This window comes from Balaenoptera borealis (genome assembly GCF_965194805.1).
Source record: "Balaenoptera borealis genome assembly, chromosome: 3".
Taxonomy (NCBI): Eukaryota; Metazoa; Chordata; class Mammalia; order Artiodactyla; family Balaenopteridae; genus Balaenoptera; species Balaenoptera borealis.
This window is the reverse complement of record NC_138866.1, coordinates 66290740-66309756: the sequence shown is the minus strand read 5'-3', so window position 1 is coordinate 66309756 and position 19017 is coordinate 66290740. Positions and strand designations below refer to the sequence as shown.

Here is a 19017-nt window from a genome sequence, read left to right as displayed (position 1 = left end):
TGAGATTATGAGCTAATAATATCAAAGGTCCAGAGATACTTAGAGGAATGTAATTAAATATTTTAATATACTTACAAAACTGCATCTTTTAAGATGTTCTTATGAAAGCCATAGTCAAATGTGGCTTACTTATGTTTTTCTCTGAATTTGTGCATACAGACAGTATAAAAACTAAGGCAACTCAGGCCTACGGAGTCATCATTAGCTATAGCCAATTTGGAGGTAAAGAGTTTACTACTGCCTACCAGAACCTTATTTTCATGAGGCCTTTAGGGAGTGTAGGGTAGATTTCTTTACTTATAAATAAAGCATTCCTCTGAGGAGCCTGGGCCACTGCTTAAAGGGTAACCCCCCAAAATAATCTAACAAAAGAGTAAAAAAAGCTTTGGAGCTTTGGCTTCAGATGTACTTGAATTCAAATCTTTTACTTTTTTTTTTTTTTTTAATAAGATACAGCCTCAGTCCTATCACTTAGATTCTCTAAGTTTCAGATGTCCCCTATTTATTTATTTATTTTTGGCTGCATCAGATCTTAGTTGCAGTAAGCAGGATCTTTGTTGCGGCATGCTGGATCTGTCGTGGCAGTGAGTGGGCTCTTCGTTTGGCGCGTGGGCTTCTCTACTTGCCCTGCATGGGGCTCCAGAGCATGCAGGCTAAGTAGTTGCAGCACGCAGGCTTAGCTGCCCTGCAGCATGTGAGATCTTAGTTCCCCAGCCAGGGATCGAACCCCTGTCCCCAGCATTGGAAGGTGGATTGTTAACCACTGCACCACCAGGGAAGTCCCTCAGATATCCTCTATTCATTTTACAGAGTTTTTAAAAAAGTTTATAGCTCACTAGTTTTTTAAAAAAATTTTGTTTATTTAATTTTTTGGCTGCATTGGGTCTTCGTTGCTGTGTACGGGCTTTTCTCTAGTTGCAGCGAGCAGGGGCTACTCTTCATTGTGGTGTGCAGGCTTCTCATTGTGGTGGCTTCTCTTGTTGTGGAGCATGGGCTCTGAGTACGTGGGCTTTAGTAGTTGCAGCGTGTGGGCTCTGTAGTTGTGGCTTGTGGGCTTAGTTGCTCCGCAACATGTGGGATCTTCCCAGACCAGGGATCGACCCTGTGTCCCCTGCATTGGCAGGCAGATTCTTAACCACTGCGCCACCAGGGAAGTCCTAGTTTTTGCTTTTGATGGTGGTATATACATCTAAATATGTATTACATTTCTATAATAAAGGGACCCACTATGCATCCTGTTTGGTAACTTTTTCCATTTAATAATATGTTATCAATGTCTTTCATCTCAACAAGCTAATATGTTAATAAATATATATCTACATGATCATTTTAATAGCTATGTAATAGTCCCTTGCAGGCTATTTTGAGGATTATAGTATGAGATAAAGGATGTGACCATAACAAGCATTTAGCAATTTAAAAACAACTAGACTATAAATGGAACTGAATTTCAGATTTCATACAATCAGCCTGCAGGCTGACCTCTTCCCACTTATCTTTGCTAGCCAGCCACCATCATACAGGCAGTCTCCGGCTGCCTTCAAGCAAGACCTCCACATGTAATTGCCTCATACATCAGGACCAGGAACCCTGTGTCTCAGACATCCCTGGAGGCGCCAGAAAGAAGGTGGCTCAAGAACCTGCATAGAAGATGTAGGTCACAATGACTTTGATGTAAGATCATGGAATATTGAGGCTCTAGAGAGAGAAAATGTATATTATACCAGTTCAGGACCCGGAAGCACAGGAGACTCCCAGAGGAAAGAAACACTTAAAGGATAGCTTCTCAGAGCAGAAAGTTCACTTTCATTTCTATGAAGTTCTTCATTTCCGCACCCTAGCAGTGTTTGTTCTCTTCCTTATGGAACAGAATTCAGCTAGTGACCTCCCACTTCAGCGAGATTATCAGAACATGAGGAATACTCCAGATTCCTATTTGAAAATATGTGTTCCTCCTACTACATTTCTAGGTTTAAAATACTCCCTTTAACATTCCAAGAATTATTTTTGTAAATGATCTTGGCTGCAGTTCAAAATACTGTATGTAGCGTCTGGTAGGCTAGTTCATAGTCCCTCTCTGAATACCGGTTGACAGAAGCACTATCAGATGGTCTGGGATAGAGACAGATCCTAGGTCATATCCTAAGTCACTTGGAGCAGGGTCTAAGAGAGGAACTTTGAGGTCTGTTGTTGGCCATTCCTCCTTCAGACTACACTTCTCGAGAAGGACACTTTGAGCTGTGGGTGCTGGTGTAGAGCCTGCTGGGAGGAGAGCTGCATATTCGGCATCTTATGGTGCTGTCCCTATGGCACTCCAACTAAGTCAATTGAGGTCTCAATTCTTCAACAGAGGAAGCTGTAAATATTGAAAGAGAGCATTGGTCATATGGCCAACTATATTGCTATGTATCAAGTAGTGTGGTGACACTGTAGATAGAGAAGTAAACGAGACAGGAGTGGTTCAGCTATTGGGGAGCTTCTGAATTAGTGGGGTACACAGGACATATGAGGCAAATAGTGACAATTGGGTTTAGTGATGTAAAGGGAAAATTGACCTAGACCGGGAGTCAGGGAGATTTCCTTGAGGGAGTGACATTTGAGCTGAGACTTGAAGTTAGGTGGGTAATAAGAGTGGGGAACTGACGTTTCCAGCAAAGGAAACAACTTGCGAGAAGGCCCCAGGTATGACTGAGGAATTCAGTAAGGCTAGAGGGCAGAGAGTTTGGGAGAAGGATGGGGCAGGAGATGTGCATAGGACCAGATCATGTAGGGCTTTACAGGCCATGTTAATTGTACTGCATTTTATTTGAAGGATGATGGGAAGGGGGAAGATACCACATGTATTAATTTGCTAGGGCTGCCATAACAAAATACTACAGACTGGGTATCTTAAACAACAGAAATTAATATGCTCACAGTTCTAGAGGCTGGAAGTCCAAGATGAAGATGCTGGTAGGGTTGGTTTCTTCTGAGGCCTCTTTCTTTAGCTTACAGGTGGCTCTACTCTTGCCACCTCCTCAAATGATCATTTCTTTGTGTGTATGCCCCTAGTGTTTCTTTGTGTGCCCAAATTTTCTCTTTTTATGAGGACACCAGTCAGTTTAGATTAGGGCCCGCCATAATGGTCTCCTTTTAACTTGATTGCCTCTTTTTTTGGCATTTAGGAATTTTTTTTAAAAATCGAGATATAATCAACATATAACATTATATTAGTTTCAGTTGTACAACATAATGATTCAATATTTGTATATATTGCAAAATGATCACCACAAGTCTAGTTAACATCCTTTAATTACCTCTTTAAAGGCTCTGTCTCAAATGCAGTCACATCCTAAGGTACTGGGGGGTTAGGATTCCAACATATGAATTTGGGGGACACGATTCAGCTCATAATACCATTTATGTGCCTGTTGTGTAGAGAATGGATTGGAGAGGGGCAATAGTGGAGACTCTACTGTGAAAAATGATACTGACCTGCCAGGATGTGTGTTGTGAAGATAGAACAAAGGCAATGGGTTTGAGAAGCATTTTGATGGAGGACTGATAGAATCTGAGGGTAAGGGAGAGGGAGGAGTCAAAGATGACTCATGAATTTCTGGTTCTCCATCTGGCTGGGTGGTGATGCAGTTTATTTAGTAAAAGAAGAATGGGAAAAGAGAATGATGGTTTGTGGGGAAGATGATGGGTTCTGTTCTGCTCATGTGGAATTTGGCATGCCTGTTACACATCAAGTGCATATGATGAGCAGATTGTTTGCTGGAGAGGAAATCACCCTCCATAATAGACAGAACAGATTGCCATATAGATCAACCTCTGTAAGAGACAAAGTTGCTGTTAAAACTGCACAACTCAAGTGGGATTCGAACCCAGCCAAAATTCAGATTGGGCATTGAACCCACAGGCTGGGACTCGAACCTGCTGTCTTTTAATTGAGATCACACACCTGATCTCAGGACTTAATGAAGCTCAGGTTCTTTATGTTTCAGTGCAGAAGGAATTCAGCAGGAGGCAAAGTGATAGGTAAGAAGTAGCTTTACTGAGTTACACGTTCCACAGACAGAATGCGGTCAGTCACAAAAGGCGAGAGCTGCCCCAAAATATGGGGTGGTTAGTTTTTATGGGCTGTGTAATTTCATAGGCTGAGTGGGAGGATTATTCCAACTATTTTGGGGAAAGGGTGGGGATTACCAGGAATTGGGCCACTGCCCACTTTTTGACCGTTTATGGTCGGCCTTGGAATTGTCATGGTACCTGTGGGTGTGTATTTAGCATATGCTAATGTATTACAATGAGCACATAATAAGGCTCAATGTCTACTGGAAGTCGAACCTTCAGCCACCTTGGGCGTAGTCGGTTCTAACCAGTTTATGTCATATTCACAACGGCTATGTCATTCTTTAAGGGTTGTGTCTTGCTTCCTTTCCTCCTGTTTCACTGTCACCTGGTCCTTGTATTTTACTTTTTTAGGGAAAAAAAAAATTGTAGCCCTTTTCAAAAATGTGTTCTTGGCATCCTTAGAAATTCTTTCTCAAAATTTGCTAGGCTAGGGTTCAGTAGCTTTTTATAGTTAACATTACAGAATATTTCTTTAACAATTTTCCATAGTCAGCTTGAATCGTGACTTAATAAGCCTAAAGGAATTGCCTAATGTTATTAACCTCTTTTTTGGGATAAAACAACTCTTTTCATTTCCTTCCTGCATGCCAAAGCTTGGTAAAGGATGAAGTCTTGCACTAAAAGTGAAGTGTGTAAAACTCTGAGGAGATGGTAGAACAGAAGGCCTTTTCATGGCAGCACAAAGTCCCAGGCAGTTCAGTCATGTGTGGATTGGTGGCCCCTCAGCGGGAGCAAGGGTGTTAATGGTAGCTGGGGAGCAGAAAGGCAGTGTCAGGAGGCACAGCGTGCTGTGGCACCAGGGTCACAGTCAGCGGTGTCCTTAGAATGAAGGCTGAGCCCTGGGGCAGCTGGAGACAGGCTGGAGCTAGGTCAGAGGTCGGGAAAGAGCTGGGTCACTCCTGGTAAAAGAGGTTCTTGTTGAGTGCCTGCCCCACGTTACCTGAAGGGCCATGGAGGAGATGCCAGCTTACTAAAAGGTAGCTATAAGGAATTAGGGTGACTAACCTGCCTGGTTTGCTGGGCCTGAGGGGTTCCTGGGATGAAGGACTTCCAGTTTTAGAACTAGGAAAGACCTGGGGAAACTGGGATGAGGTAGTTACCCTATAAAAGGGTTCTAATAGACCTAGGGTCTTTGGTCCTTGAGTTATCTTAGAAGAAATAACTTTAGCCTAAAGCAAATACATCTGCATGACTCACCATAACCTTCTTAGTAAAAGGACTGCTACAATTTGCTTTATGTTTTTAATAAATTAAATAATTAATATTTTTAATAAATTAGAGATCATTAGACTGACCAAATGCTCCAATTTTCCTGGAACAATCACAGTTTATACCTGTTGTCCCACATTGTTAATAGTGTCTTCTCCAGTCCCAAAAGTGTCCTGATTTGGATGACAAGTTATCCGGTAACTCTATTTTTAATAAAATGATCTTTTCTTAAACAGGAGTACTATTTTGTGAATCTTGGCAGAGCAGGCCAATTTCTATATCATAATATTTGACAGTATTCCTTTAAAGATGATTCACTATGTACTACTTTTAATAAATACATTTTAAAAAATTAAACGTTTTTCCATTCAGAAGTACTTGACCATAGTTTCACCTCTGAAATCAGAATTTATTACACACACATACATTCCCTCTTTATCTCATTCACATTTGACCATCTCATTATTTCACAGAAGTATCGTGGAATTTTTAAAAAAAATAAATTTATTTATTTCATTTATTTTATTTTTGGCTGTGTTGGGTCTTTGTTGCTGCACGTGGGCTTTCTCTAGTCTTGGCGAGCAGGGGCTGCTCTTCGTTGCAGTGCGCGGGCTTATCATTGTGGTGGTTTCTCTTGTTGTGGAGCACGGGATCTAGGCACGCGGGCTTCAGTAGTTGTGACACGCGGGCTCAGTAGTTGTGGCTCGCAGGCTCTAGAGCACAGGCTCAGTAGTTGTGGCACACGGGCTCAGTTGCTCCACAGCATGTGGGATCTTCCTGGACAAACCCGTGTCCCCTGCATTGGCAGGCAGATTCTCAACCACTGTGCCACCAGGGAAGCCCAGTATCATGGAATTTTAAAATTTATTTATAATTAAACAAGTTTTTCATAATGTTTTATAAGCAAGAAATTAGAGGTTGAAAGAGGAAACATTACATATGGCAAAAAGCCAATGCAAATTAAGTGGGGGTGGAGGAAGAAGGTTTATCCTATTAAGGAAACATGAAAAATATTAAAATTATCTAGTAATGTACTTATTACTCAAATATATCAGATAATTTGGTATGAAAACCAAATTATTTCTGGACCTAATTTCTGGAATAGGAAATTAATTATACAGAATGTCTAAAAATTATTAGTATAAAATAGAAATAGAAGTTATTCAGAAAATAAGTATAAAGAATATTTATGTGTGGTGTCTAAGGAAGCTGTATCCCAAATAAACCTCTTCTCAGATTATGAAACGTAGATTTGAATACATTTCACATTTACTTACACCAAAATTGAATGTTCACCCCTACCTTTCGCCCACGTTTAAGATCACCCATCTGGTTTTCCATTTCAATGAATGTTATTGACCACTAGAGGGAGAAACAAGAAAGGCTTTGAAAATTTTGACAAATCTGAGAGATTAGTTAAATACCAGTAGTAAAATGTACTAATTGTAGTGAAATCCGAATTCAAGGAAGGCACTCACAGATATAGTTGTTGCTGGAGATCTGTCAATTCTATGGGATCCTGTAGAAATAATGTAACAGAAAGATGATGTGACTTCTCTAAAGTGTGAGGAACAACACATTCCATGGTTGACCAGCTAAATTATAGTTTTGTTCAACTTATGCCTTTACCCAAAGAGCAAGTGCAATAACTAAACATATTTAATAAGGATGAATAATGAAAGGATTAACTGCTTCAGACTTCAAACGTGGGAAAAGTGGCAGTAAAGGAAAAATACTATTATAATCAAAACAATTCCCCAATACTTTGCATTAAGTGAATTTGACAATTAATACTTAAAATTGTATTTAAATATATAGAACATACTTGTTATAAAGTGACTGAAGATTCTAACCAGCTAAAGGTGTGTTTTTCTTAGACTACTCAATACATGGATTTATCAAGAGACAATTTCTTGAACTCTATTACTTTGTTGGAAAATTGTCTTTGAATTATTTGTTAACCAAGAAATTCCTGACTCTTTTAGTTGTAAGGCAAATATATAAAATGCATTAGTTCAACAAATAAATGTTGAACAACTATTCAGTGTTAGATATTCAGGAGATTCAAGACTGAATTGGACATGAATTCTTCTCTCAAGAAATTTATCGTCTAAAAAAGCCTATTCATAAAAATCTGTAAAACAAAGTAGATGTGGAACATACCATTAGAGAAGCAAAGTCAGGGCACTATGGGTGTTGAGAAGGAAAAGTTACTTCTAGTTTTATGTGTGTGTGGGGTGTGGTCAGGGGTAGAGGGTGTGAAGGCAGGAGGAATCAGAGAAGGCTTCATGAAAGATGTGACATTTGAGCAGGGCCTAAAGATACTCAGGATTTAGAACTGTGGCAATGACAGGAGAAGCATTTAGGTGGAGGGAGCAGAATGAGCAAAGGCATGGAGGTAAAGTCCTGCTGGGCAAATGCAAAATGTATAAACACACAAACATGAAACAGAAAAGCATAGGTGATCTAAAAACACATAAATTAGTCTAACGTGTGAAATATATTTGGATTAGCCTATAACTGTTTGTGATGGTTAATTTTATGTCAACTTGACTGAGCCATGGGGTGCCCAGATATTTGGTCAAACATGATTCTGGGTGTTTCTGTGAGGTGTTGGATGAGATTTAACTGATTTAACAGTTAGAACAGTAGACTGAATAAAGAAGATTGCTCTCCATAATGTATGTGGGCCTCATCCAATCAGTTGAAGACCTGACTATCACATGGGGCTGACTCTCCCCTGGGAAGAGAGGATTCTCTTGCCTAATGGCCTTTGGACTTGAACGGGGACATCAGCTCTGCAGATTTTGGACTTGCCAGCCTCCATAATTGCATGAGGCAATTTCTTATATCTCTTTCTTTCTCTATAAATATATCCTGTTGATTCTGTTTCTCTGGAGAACTTGGATTAATACACTGTTAATACTGTTTAAAAATAAGCATCTAATAATCTGCCAACAATACCTATTTGGTACCATTTTGATCCCAGTGTTATGCTGAACAATGGGGAACACTAGAATAGTATCAACTTACAGAGAATGTATCTAATATATCTGAGAGCTACTTCAAAGAATAGATAGATATGCTGATAAAACTAATTGATTTAAAAATAAATGTTCTAATTATTAATTTATTATTAAAGTAAAGGAAAAAATTAAAATTGTAACTCAGAGGAAAGAAGAAAAATAAATTATAACCCTAATAGTTTAATATAACCAGTGTTAACATTTTGGTATATTTTCTTGCAGTAATTTTTTCCTTTGCAATTTTTAAAAAATAAATTTATTTATTTATTTTTGTCTGTGTTGGGTCTTTGTTGCTGCGTGCAGGCTTTCTCTAGTTGCATTGAGCGGGGGCTACTCTTCATTGCAGTGCGCAGGCTTCTCATTGTGGTGGCTTCTCTTGTTGCGGAGCTTGGGCTCTAGAGCGCAGGCTCAGTAGTTGTGGCGCACAGGCTTAGTTGCTCCACGGCGTGGGATCTTCCCGGACCAGGGCTCAAACCCATGTCCCCTGCACTGGCAGGCGGATTCTTAACCACTGTGCCACCAGGGAAGTCCCTCCTTTGCAATTTTTAATGTACATCAAACTTTAGTGTATATAAAATCATGTAGTCAATTTTTTTACTTATTATATCCTAAACATTTCCCCATATTGTTTCAGTCTTAAGAACTATAACTTTTGTTGCCTGTACAATATACAATCTGCAAACTTACTATAATTTTCATAATTATTTCCTTATTTTTGGATATTATAGTTGTTATACAGATTTTTTCTCTATTTTTAAGATCATCAATATAAATATCTTTATAATTATAGCTTTTCATATTCTGAATTATTTCAGAATAAATTCCCAGAAGCAGTACATTAGATCACAGGTATGAATACTTTTATAGTTAGTCTAAATTGCTTTCCAGGGACTTCCCTGGTGGTCCAGTGGTAAAGAATTCTTCTTACAATGCAGAGGATGCGGGTTCAATCCCCTGGTCAGGGAACTAAGGTCCCACATGCTGCACCACAACTACTGAGCTCACGCACCTCAACTAGAGAGACTGCGTGCCACAAACTACAGAGCCCACGCACCCTGGAGCCTGTGCACCTCAACTAGAGAAGAGAAAACCCACACGCCACAGCTAGAGAGAAGCCTGTGTGCTGCAACGAAGAGCCTGTGTGCTGCAATGAAAAATCCCGCATGCCTCAACGAAGATCCAGTGTGCCACAACTAAGACCTGACGCAGCCAAAAATATAAATAAATAAATAATAAACAATAAACTTCTTAATTAAAAAAATTGCTTTCCACAAATGCTGCACCAACTTATAAGGCCACTGAAATAATACCTACTCAATATTCATTCTCATCTTTGTTAATAAAAGACTTTCTTTTATAGAGATGTGAGTTGTTATAAAAACCTCACTTCCTCAGACTGTCTTGCAGCTGGGTATGTCTTTAGGACTGTATTCTGGTTTATGAAGGTAGCTGGGTTGAGCTTTTAGAAACAATTTTGTTTCACTAATTAAAAGGAACCAGCTGGCACACACATTTCCCTTTTTCCCTTCCTTTCTCCTTGACTATAAGTAGAGCAGCCTTCTTGCAACTTTGAGGATGAAGGCTACAAGTTAAGATGGTAGAACAGGAAGCTAGATGCAGCTGGTGATTTTCTTGAACATCTGTACCAGCTCTGGACTCTTTCCTCTGGAATTCTTGTTACAAGAATAAATTAATCCATATTTAGTTACGAAACTGTAGTCATATTTCTGTTGCATGAGACCAAAAGAAAATCTAATAGTAATGCATAGCAATTACATGTGCATAATTATTTCTCCATAATAGTGGATATTGTCACTAAAATTGGAGAGGCACTATATTGGTGAATTAATTGCAAATCAAAACGCCTAACCTAAACTAGCTTAAACAAAAAAAGGGAATTTACTTGTTCATGTACTGGGGAAAATATAGGTGTTGAACTAACTTTGGGCTTTATTAAGTGGCCTCAATGATACTATTAGGTCAGATCTTTTTTTCCCTTCTCCTTTTCCCTCTCTCTTACACTATCTCCCCTTTGTTTTCCTCTACTTGTTGGCCTCTTCTCTCCTACAGAAAATGGACTTCTTCCACGCAACTGAAGAAGCTGGCCAACAAGCAACTCCAGGCTTATGTTGGTCCAAAGTCAGTGAAAAGTGTGGAATGAGAGAACTTCCCACTTTTGTTCAAATATCAGTCCTGGGGAAGGACTCTGATTCATCAGGCCTGTGTCATGTGCTCATCCAAGGGGGAGGCAGACAGGACAATTGTGTTTGTCAATCCGTCCAAGATCACTGGAATAAGGAAGGGGAAATTACTCAAAGAAAAAGTTGAGTGTTGACACCATAACATGGTAGAAAGTCTAAAACAACCTGTCATCAGCAACCATCTTTTACTAATAAAATGATCTTTGTTATTATTTTAGTTTGCTTTTCTTTGAAGTTGAATATTTTGTCTGTGTATAAATTTTATTTCCTTTTTTCAAAATTCCCTCTTTTAAAGATGTTGACATTTCATTGACAACAAACCAGAATAAGTTTATACTTGACAAATCAGTTGAGTATTCTCTTTATTTTGAACATAATGCCGATTTTGTGCTTGTAATCTAATATTCTGTATCTGGAAATGCCATCCTCAAAGAATAGGAAATACATATTCTTTATAATGTTTATGTAGACATATTCTAGAGGTCCTAAATCTAGTGAGAAGAGTGGCAATTGGGCTAGACATAAATTTAATCAATAGATGTACATGAGTCATGTAGTATATTTAGTATGGAGAGGTTAAACATATGGTAGATTCCCCTTCTGGGAGCTTACTGAATTGATTTTAATATATTACTTTGTGAGAATGCTTCTTTAGCTATTACATTGGCATATTGACATTATGGGTTGTTTCCCCAAACTCTGAATTATTCAAAATGAGATTTAAAAGCCCATTCAGGATTTAGGCTTTAGATTAAGGCATAAAATAGTAAAGCAAAAAAAAAAGTGGCCTAGAGGATCTTCTGGTAAACTATAAATATTTTATTACTTTTTTATTTACTAAATATTTATTCATTTGGTGTTTATGGCAATTGTTTCATATATTTCTACGTTCCACATGAGATCTTATGATTTTGGAGAGCAGGCTCAGTGGCTGCAGATTCTCCAGTTCTTTACTTCCAGGCTTTGATGTAAGGGTAGCCCTAGTGTATCCCATGAGGCAAAGGGGTGAGAAACTAAGTCATCACAGCTTAGCCCACATAATCCCACCAAGCTGAATTTAAATGTCCTTCAAAGAGGGAAGATTGAGACATAAAAACAAGTGATGTATTGATTGTACAATGTACCCAGTATACTAAATCAACTTGATTCCCCTCTTTCTTGAAGAAAAAGGGCTGGCAATAGAAATGAAAGAAAGTCTTTTCTCTGCCCTCCAGATCTGCTGCTATGTCTGGCTGCTCCAGACCAGCTGCCACCTGTAGTCAAGTACCCTGACATGCTGTTTGTCCTGAGAAAGAGCTTTGTTATCTCTTAGAGTATAAAAGAAATAACAGGTTGGGACTTCTCTGGCGGTCCAGTGGTTAAGACTCTGCGCTTCCACTGCAGGAGGCGCTGGTTCAGTCCCTGGTTGGGGAACTAAGATCCCGCATGCTGCACAGTGCAGCCAAAAAAAAAAAAAAGAAATAACAGGTTAAAATACTTGAGACATACTAGTCTGTCCACAAACATTAATTACATCTGGATTTACACAATAAAGGCTTGTTCAGGGAAGGTTGCAAACCTGCCATTCATTTAGGCATCTGCATTTTGTATGGAGCCCAGAGCAAATGACATTTCACTTCTAGCAGATACCTGGGGTCCTAGTTAGGGCTACATGCAGATTAAAGCCTCCTGATAGCCATGCAGTTTCATGCTTCTGTACCTTGTGTTTTGTCTCACCTGACTGGAATTCTGTATTTTGTCCTTTGGGAGTTAGCATGAGTTTTTGTTCCCTTAGAAGTGTTTTCTGACCACATCTATTCTGATGTGAGCTGGGTGCCCCTTGTCTATACTCACAGAATATCTTGTTAATAATTATATAATAGAGCTCTAATATAATTGCTTTTCTTACCAGCCTGCTCCACTGTAATTTCAGGGCAGGCTACAACTATGTTTTATTCATCTTTGAAATACTATGGCCTAGCAAAATACCTGGCCCAGTGGGCACTCAGTAAGTATTTGTTGAAAGGATGAAAATAGTTGAAGTTTGTCCTCCGGGTTCCCTCATCTCCCTTCTTGTTTCCCTTCTTCTCATTTGTGCTGCCACACACTGCCTCACCCAATCTCACCATTTTTTCGTCTTCATCCATCCTCTTCCTGACCCACTAATGGCTCCAGTTGCCAGATCCCATTTGGTTTTGGAAATAAGTTTACTTATGTTATAAATTACAAACTGCTGGAGAGTGGGAAAAGTGTTGATCATTCATTCAAAAGTGTTGAATCCTTCAATAATTAGCACAGTAATTAGTTTTTCACACATTAGGTGTTTACGTTTATATTTTAAAATGTATTGCTTTCATCCACTTATAAAAGCAATACATATTTATTGTAGAGAATTTTTAAAAATATAGAATATCATTAATAATAAAAGCCACTTATCCATCACCTATAGATAAGTGCCATTAATATTTTGTTACATTGCTACATATAACAATTCTTTCCTATGCATTTATACTCTTTTACTGTTTGCAAAATTGAGATCGCACTGTATAAACTCTTTTTGTCCTGCTTTTTCTGTTTACTGTTATATCATGAGCATTTTATCATGGCATTAAGTATTCTTTTAAAATGTCACTTATTTAATACTTTTCTTATTTCTGGACATTCAGATCCCGTTTTTCCTTGTATAAACAAGTCTGTGATGAAGTATCTGTGTATAAATCTGTACATTTCTAATTATTTCCTTAAGATAAATTCCTAGAAGAATTATTTGATCACTCTGTGTCAACATTTTAAGGTCTTTTGATACTTTTGATACAAACTTCTAGAAGTGTTCTATCACTTTATCATTTATTTGCTTACTTAACAAATATTTATCAAGCCTTTACTATGTGCTTGGCACTATGTAGGGCTAGGATTATAATGGAGAAAAACGTACTCAAGGTTGTTGACCTGAAGCTCCTAGGGGGAGAAGGTAACCAACAAATAAATGGAAAAGATAAAAGAATAACATATTGTTAGTAGTGCTCTGAGGAGAGCTCTGATAGAGTGGGGCCCTGCTTTGGTTTGAGTGGTGAGGGAAGGCTTTTCTTAGAGATCGCATTTAATTTGAAAACCTGAAGGACTGAAAACGCACCAGCCATGGAGGTAGAAGGAAGGGTTTGCTGGGAAGAGTAGAATGGCAAAAAATGAGGTTGAGAGAGGTAGGTAGAGGCTGAAGGACCAAAACATGGTTCTCTGTTAGGTGATAGGGAGCTATTAAAACAAACGAATCATGACAATGAATTTATAGGTATCAGCAAGTCAATGCTTTATCACTTTTACTGAATATGTGCATTTTAACAGAAGTCTTCCAGAGATAATATTCTTAACTCAAAAGAATGCTCCCACGGGTGGAATTTGGGACACCATGGTAGGTGAGCATTTCATTGCATCTCAGATCACACTTTATATAGGGTGGCCTACATTTCCCACATCAGAGGGTTCTTTCTCAGGTTGTGTTCTTTTCTATTAATGCCCAGGAGTCTGCACAGGTATACTGGCCAAATACAGCAGCTCTGCATAGACCATGGCTCATCTCTCCTCTTCAACTCAGGTTAATAAAAGCTGTCCAGTCATGACTTTCTTGGATTGATTGTATATCTCCATGGCAGTGGAATTAGGTAAGATAAAAGGTATTTAATTTCAATATATTTGCCACATTTACATTTTCTCTCTACATAGATAATATATATTAATATATTACATAATCTATTATTATATGATAGTTATATATTACATACAGTTGATATATTAAATATATAGATAATTCATAGAGAGATAATATATATTGGATAATAAGAATAATCTTTTGTATAGGGAATTAAGAAGGAATTAATGCTCTAAAAGTTTTCTAGTTATATCTGAGATAGATATTGAGATTCAACAACAGGAATTGTTTCAAATTCTAAATCCTTGGCTTTAATTAGTTTGTTTTTATATTAGGAGTCAGGCTTTGTATTCAGCTTCCAGATTTATCTTTAAGTATTGTGCATAGATGTTTACTAAGCATTTTCAGATTTATACATATTTATAAATGAAAAGCTTATTTATTCTTTTTGTGTCTGGATTTTATTTATTTCTTACTCATCAAAAAGAAAATGATCATTTATTAGAATTCAGACTTTTAAAAGACCATTCCAAAATCAAACAAGATTACAGTGAGGAAAGCATTTTTTCAATTCTTTGTCTAAAAAAGCAGGTCTATACAATACTATTCAGAGTGTTCAGTTTGACAAGATATATTATTATAAGCAATCAAAACAAAATTGTCTTGCATAAAATCAATGAAATCAACAAATATTTATGAGTGTCTATAGTGTACCAGGACCTGAGTAGTCACTGTGAGGGCAAGGGAGAAGTATACAGTAGTGTGTAATCCTTGCCCTGTAGGAGCTTACAGCCTAACAGGGGAGATAAAACGTAAGGGTGTGGGAGAAGGGACCTAGGACACTGACATGTATGGACCACCTACTGTGTCCTAGAAATTGTGCTAGGTGCTTCCATATAAATTTTCTCATGCACAGCTGAGCTCAGTATCATCCCCCAAATTCTTTAGTATTCTCATTCTTACTCTGCACCCATCATACAGCCTTCAGGTCATTCTCAGTCCCGACCTCCCTTCCTCACCTCCCACATCCAGTCATCACTAAATTCTGTACCTGGACCCTTCCAATTGCCTTCTGACTGGTTTCATTGCCTCTGTTCTCTTATTAGCCCATCCTCTTTCCACGTTGTGGACACATTTGCTCTAAAATGCAAATATGATTAGATTAATTACAACTCTTTTGGGATGCAAGTAACAGAATCTATCTAAGGTAACCTAAGCAAGGGGGGTAATTTATTATTATGATTGCAGCAGTGACTCTTGGGGACCAAGGGCAGGATGCAGCTTGGTTAGATGAACAGAATGGACCGTGACTGTAGTCCTTTCTTTTTATCCTTGTCTTTGCTTCTATATATCTACTTCATTTCTTACTACAGATCAGCTCTTAATTGTTTCTGGTCTACATGGCAGAAAAGGACAGCTAGACTGAGCATGGACTATCTCAGTTTCCATTCTAAATTCCTCAGGGAAAGAACTCATTCGGCCAGCTTGGGTCAGGTGTTACCCTTGGATCAATCACCAATGGCAATCAGGGTTACCTTGTAAGGACACGGTAATTGTAACCATGTTGTTGGAAGGGAGAAGAAGTTCTCAGAAAAAGGATTACTAGGCAGATATAAATCAAGAGATGTTTCTTGGAGAGGCTGAGCATTTGAGTTGAATAGACTACAGCAGTCCCCAACCTTTTTGGCACCAGGGACTGGTTTAGTGGAAGACAATTTTTCCGCTAACAGGGTGGGGAGCGGTGGGGGGAGGGATGGTTCAGGCGGTAATGCGAGCAATGGGGAGCGATGGGGAGTGGCAGATGAAGCTTCCCTCGGCTGCCACTCACCTCTTGCTGTGTGGCACGATTCCTAACAGGCCGCGGATGGGTACCGGGGCTTGGGCACCCCTGGACTAGAGCATATGATTGAGTTAGGGGTAAAAAGAAATAAGGTTGCAAAGATGATAGTTTGGGCCAAATTTTCAAGACCCTTTATGTGAAGCTGAAAAATTTGAACTTTATCCTACAGGCATTGGGGTGTTATTGCAGTTTTTTATTTATTTAAAAAAAATTTTTTTTAAACAACACAACTATTATTACTATTTTTTATAAATTTATTTATTTATTTTTGTCTGTGTTGGGTCTTTGTTGCTGCGTGGGCTTTCTTTAGTTGTGGTGAGCAAGGGCTACTCTTTGTTGCGGTGCACGGGCTTCTCATTGTGGTGGCTTCTCTTGTTGTGGAGCATGGGCTCTAGGTGCTCGGCCTTCAGTAGTTGTGGCTCGCGGGCTTCGCTGCTCCGTGGCATGTGGGATCCTCCTGGGCCAGGGCTTGAACCCGTGTCCCCTGCATTGACAGGCCCATTCGTAACCACTGCACCACCAGGGAAGTCCCTATTGCAATTTTTTAAAGGGAGTGACATGATGAAGCAGTATTTAGGGTAATTAATCTACAAGTAGGTTAGTGGATTAGAATTGGGAGAAACTGGAGCAGAGCCCACTTAGGAAGGTGTTGCAGGAGTCAGATATGATGAAAAGGGCATTGGAAGAATGTGAGTCGATAGTTGAGAAGACACAGATTACTTGAACATAGGGGTGAGTTTTAGTTTTTTTAATGTTTGTGAAATTTTTGATTACTATACTGCTATGGAACACACACACAAAAAACCCAGACCACATATGTCATAGTTCATAGGGCTGAATCATGTAGTTCTGACAACTCTATCATGTTTCTGGCAGTTTCAAAATTTCTTTCCTCTGGGAGATAAGAGTCAGGTTTTTTTTACCCCTCTCTCTCACCATCCCTGCCCCAGCCTACCATGTATTGGGAGGATATTACTAGAAATAAAAATGAAGCTGTAAAACTCTGGGGGCTAGTAGTGCAGAGAGGTAGGGAAAGTGGGAAAAAAAAAATGAACTGTTTTCAAAATTGGAGCTCCTATAAGAAGGAGAAAGCTAATATCATTAACTAAGAGTACTGGACAGTGAGTCATTTTTAAAGAATTTCTATAAGGTCTCCATAGCACTTTCTGTGTAGAGTTTATTTTAGCATCTATCACACTGCATTATGGTTATCTGTCCATGTGGCCACCTCCACACTGGCTGTCAGCTTCCCGAAGGCAGACACTCTTGCTATGAATCTTTACATCCATGGTGCTTGACACAGCACTTGACTTACCTAGAAACCCAACAAATGTTGAGTCTACCCTCTTCAGCTATAGGCTTTTAAGGGTAGGGTCTGTGCTTCTTCATATACCCTATAAAGCACTTGAAAGGTGTAACTGAACATAAATTACTAACACATGAACTACCAACCTGATTCTTTTGAAATTTTATGAAAAGAATTGGGACCAAAAGGGTACAAGAGAAGAACAAGAGGGCTAGGGTTGGGTGAAAAGTGTTCTAGGGGCTTGTTCAAAAAGAAGCAAGGAACTACCTGGGATGTGTGAGGACGTGGGAGAGAATACAGGGGACTTTAAGAGGTGTTGAAGTGAATCGTGAGTTCTCTTCTTGGTATTTGAACAGCACAAGTAAAGGACTTGCCTTGTTTTTGAACTCCTTTTTGTCTTTGGATTGTGTTCTTTCGATGACATGGTTCTGGAATAGGCTACCTAGGTCACAGCTACCTAAGTTTTATATTTCTTTAGTTTAATCTGTGAAAGAAAGGAGAAGAAAAAAGAGAGCTAGAGAGAGAAGACAGTGAGGTCTAGAGGAAGGAAGGAATGAAGAGGCACATTAATGTCAGATTTCATAAAGGAGATCTGTGAATGTAAACCGTGTACCTTGATTTCCATTTTGAAACCACTACAGTTCATCTGAATTATGTATTAATTTTATCTGAAATTAGTGACATCATTTCCACTCAGATATAAGGGTCTGAGTGAGCTTCAGTGAGAATTAAAAGCATTAGGAGAAACTTTTTTGGCATTAAGAAATTCAGCTGATCTTTTATTATAAATGAAATAAACATTGAATAGTAATTCTTATTAAAGAAAAGAAGTATTTAATGTCTTAAAAATACTTCAATTATTAGCTTTCAAAATAAGTTATTTTGTAGTAGAGACCAAAACTCTTTTTTTTCCCCAGGGAAATGTCCTTCTTAAAATCCAGTATTTTTATATAGGAGCATCATTCTTGGAATCAATAAAAATATTTTTTTCCTCAATGACATATTTAGATATTGAGATAATGTAGTATATTATATTGGGCTATACCCTGAGGAATTTTAAAATGGAACATCAAAAACATTCAAAGTTCAGTAAAAATTAAATGAATTTCAGGAATGAATTAGTTTTTAGCATCATGTATAACTACTACTGTTATGTAATATAATCCTGAATGAATAAATTGTAAGTGTGCATGAATGAGCTAGAAACTTATCTTAAGGTTTCTTGAGGCTTTTTCACATTTAAAAAATCAGGCTATTGATTACAGAATCAAAGAATTTTAAAACAGAAAGGGACATTTGAGATGATCTTGTTCAACCCTCTCATTTTCTAGATGATTAAAATGTACTATTTAGATAGCAGCAAATTATAAAGCCTTCAACAAAGGTTCTCTATTCGGACAACTACTCTGGCCTAACCATTCCTTCACCAAAAAAGAACAAAAGCGACAACATTGAAGAATTTCTGGCATTCATAACATCCCTTCCTGCTGAGCTAACAAAACCTTGAACCAGCAAGGCAGTTGTCTGTTTAAATTGAACTTGCATCTATGTTGTAAGGGTGGATATAAAGACACTAGGTGACAACACTTGAGCAGTTGTGGTGGCTAGAAAAGAATCATTCTTATCCTCATGAAATAAACGCTTGTTACCAGGTGGTTCTAGAGGGACTGCTTTTAGTGGAACCATCGTTGTCA

At 38.4% G+C, this 19017-nt stretch overlaps 1 protein-coding gene across 2 annotated transcripts in view; it reads left to right on the top strand.

The window, feature by feature from the left end:
* NUBPL (NUBP iron-sulfur cluster assembly factor, mitochondrial) overlaps nt 1-19017 on the top strand; it is a 438815-nt gene that overhangs the window by 46482 nt on the left and 373316 nt on the right. For both annotated transcript variants that reach the window (XM_082384184.1, XM_082384183.1), the window contains exon 2: nt 14050-14190. The gene's annotated coding sequence lies outside the window, so the exon portion shown is untranslated. The remainder of the gene's footprint in view (nt 1-14049; nt 14191-19017) is intronic.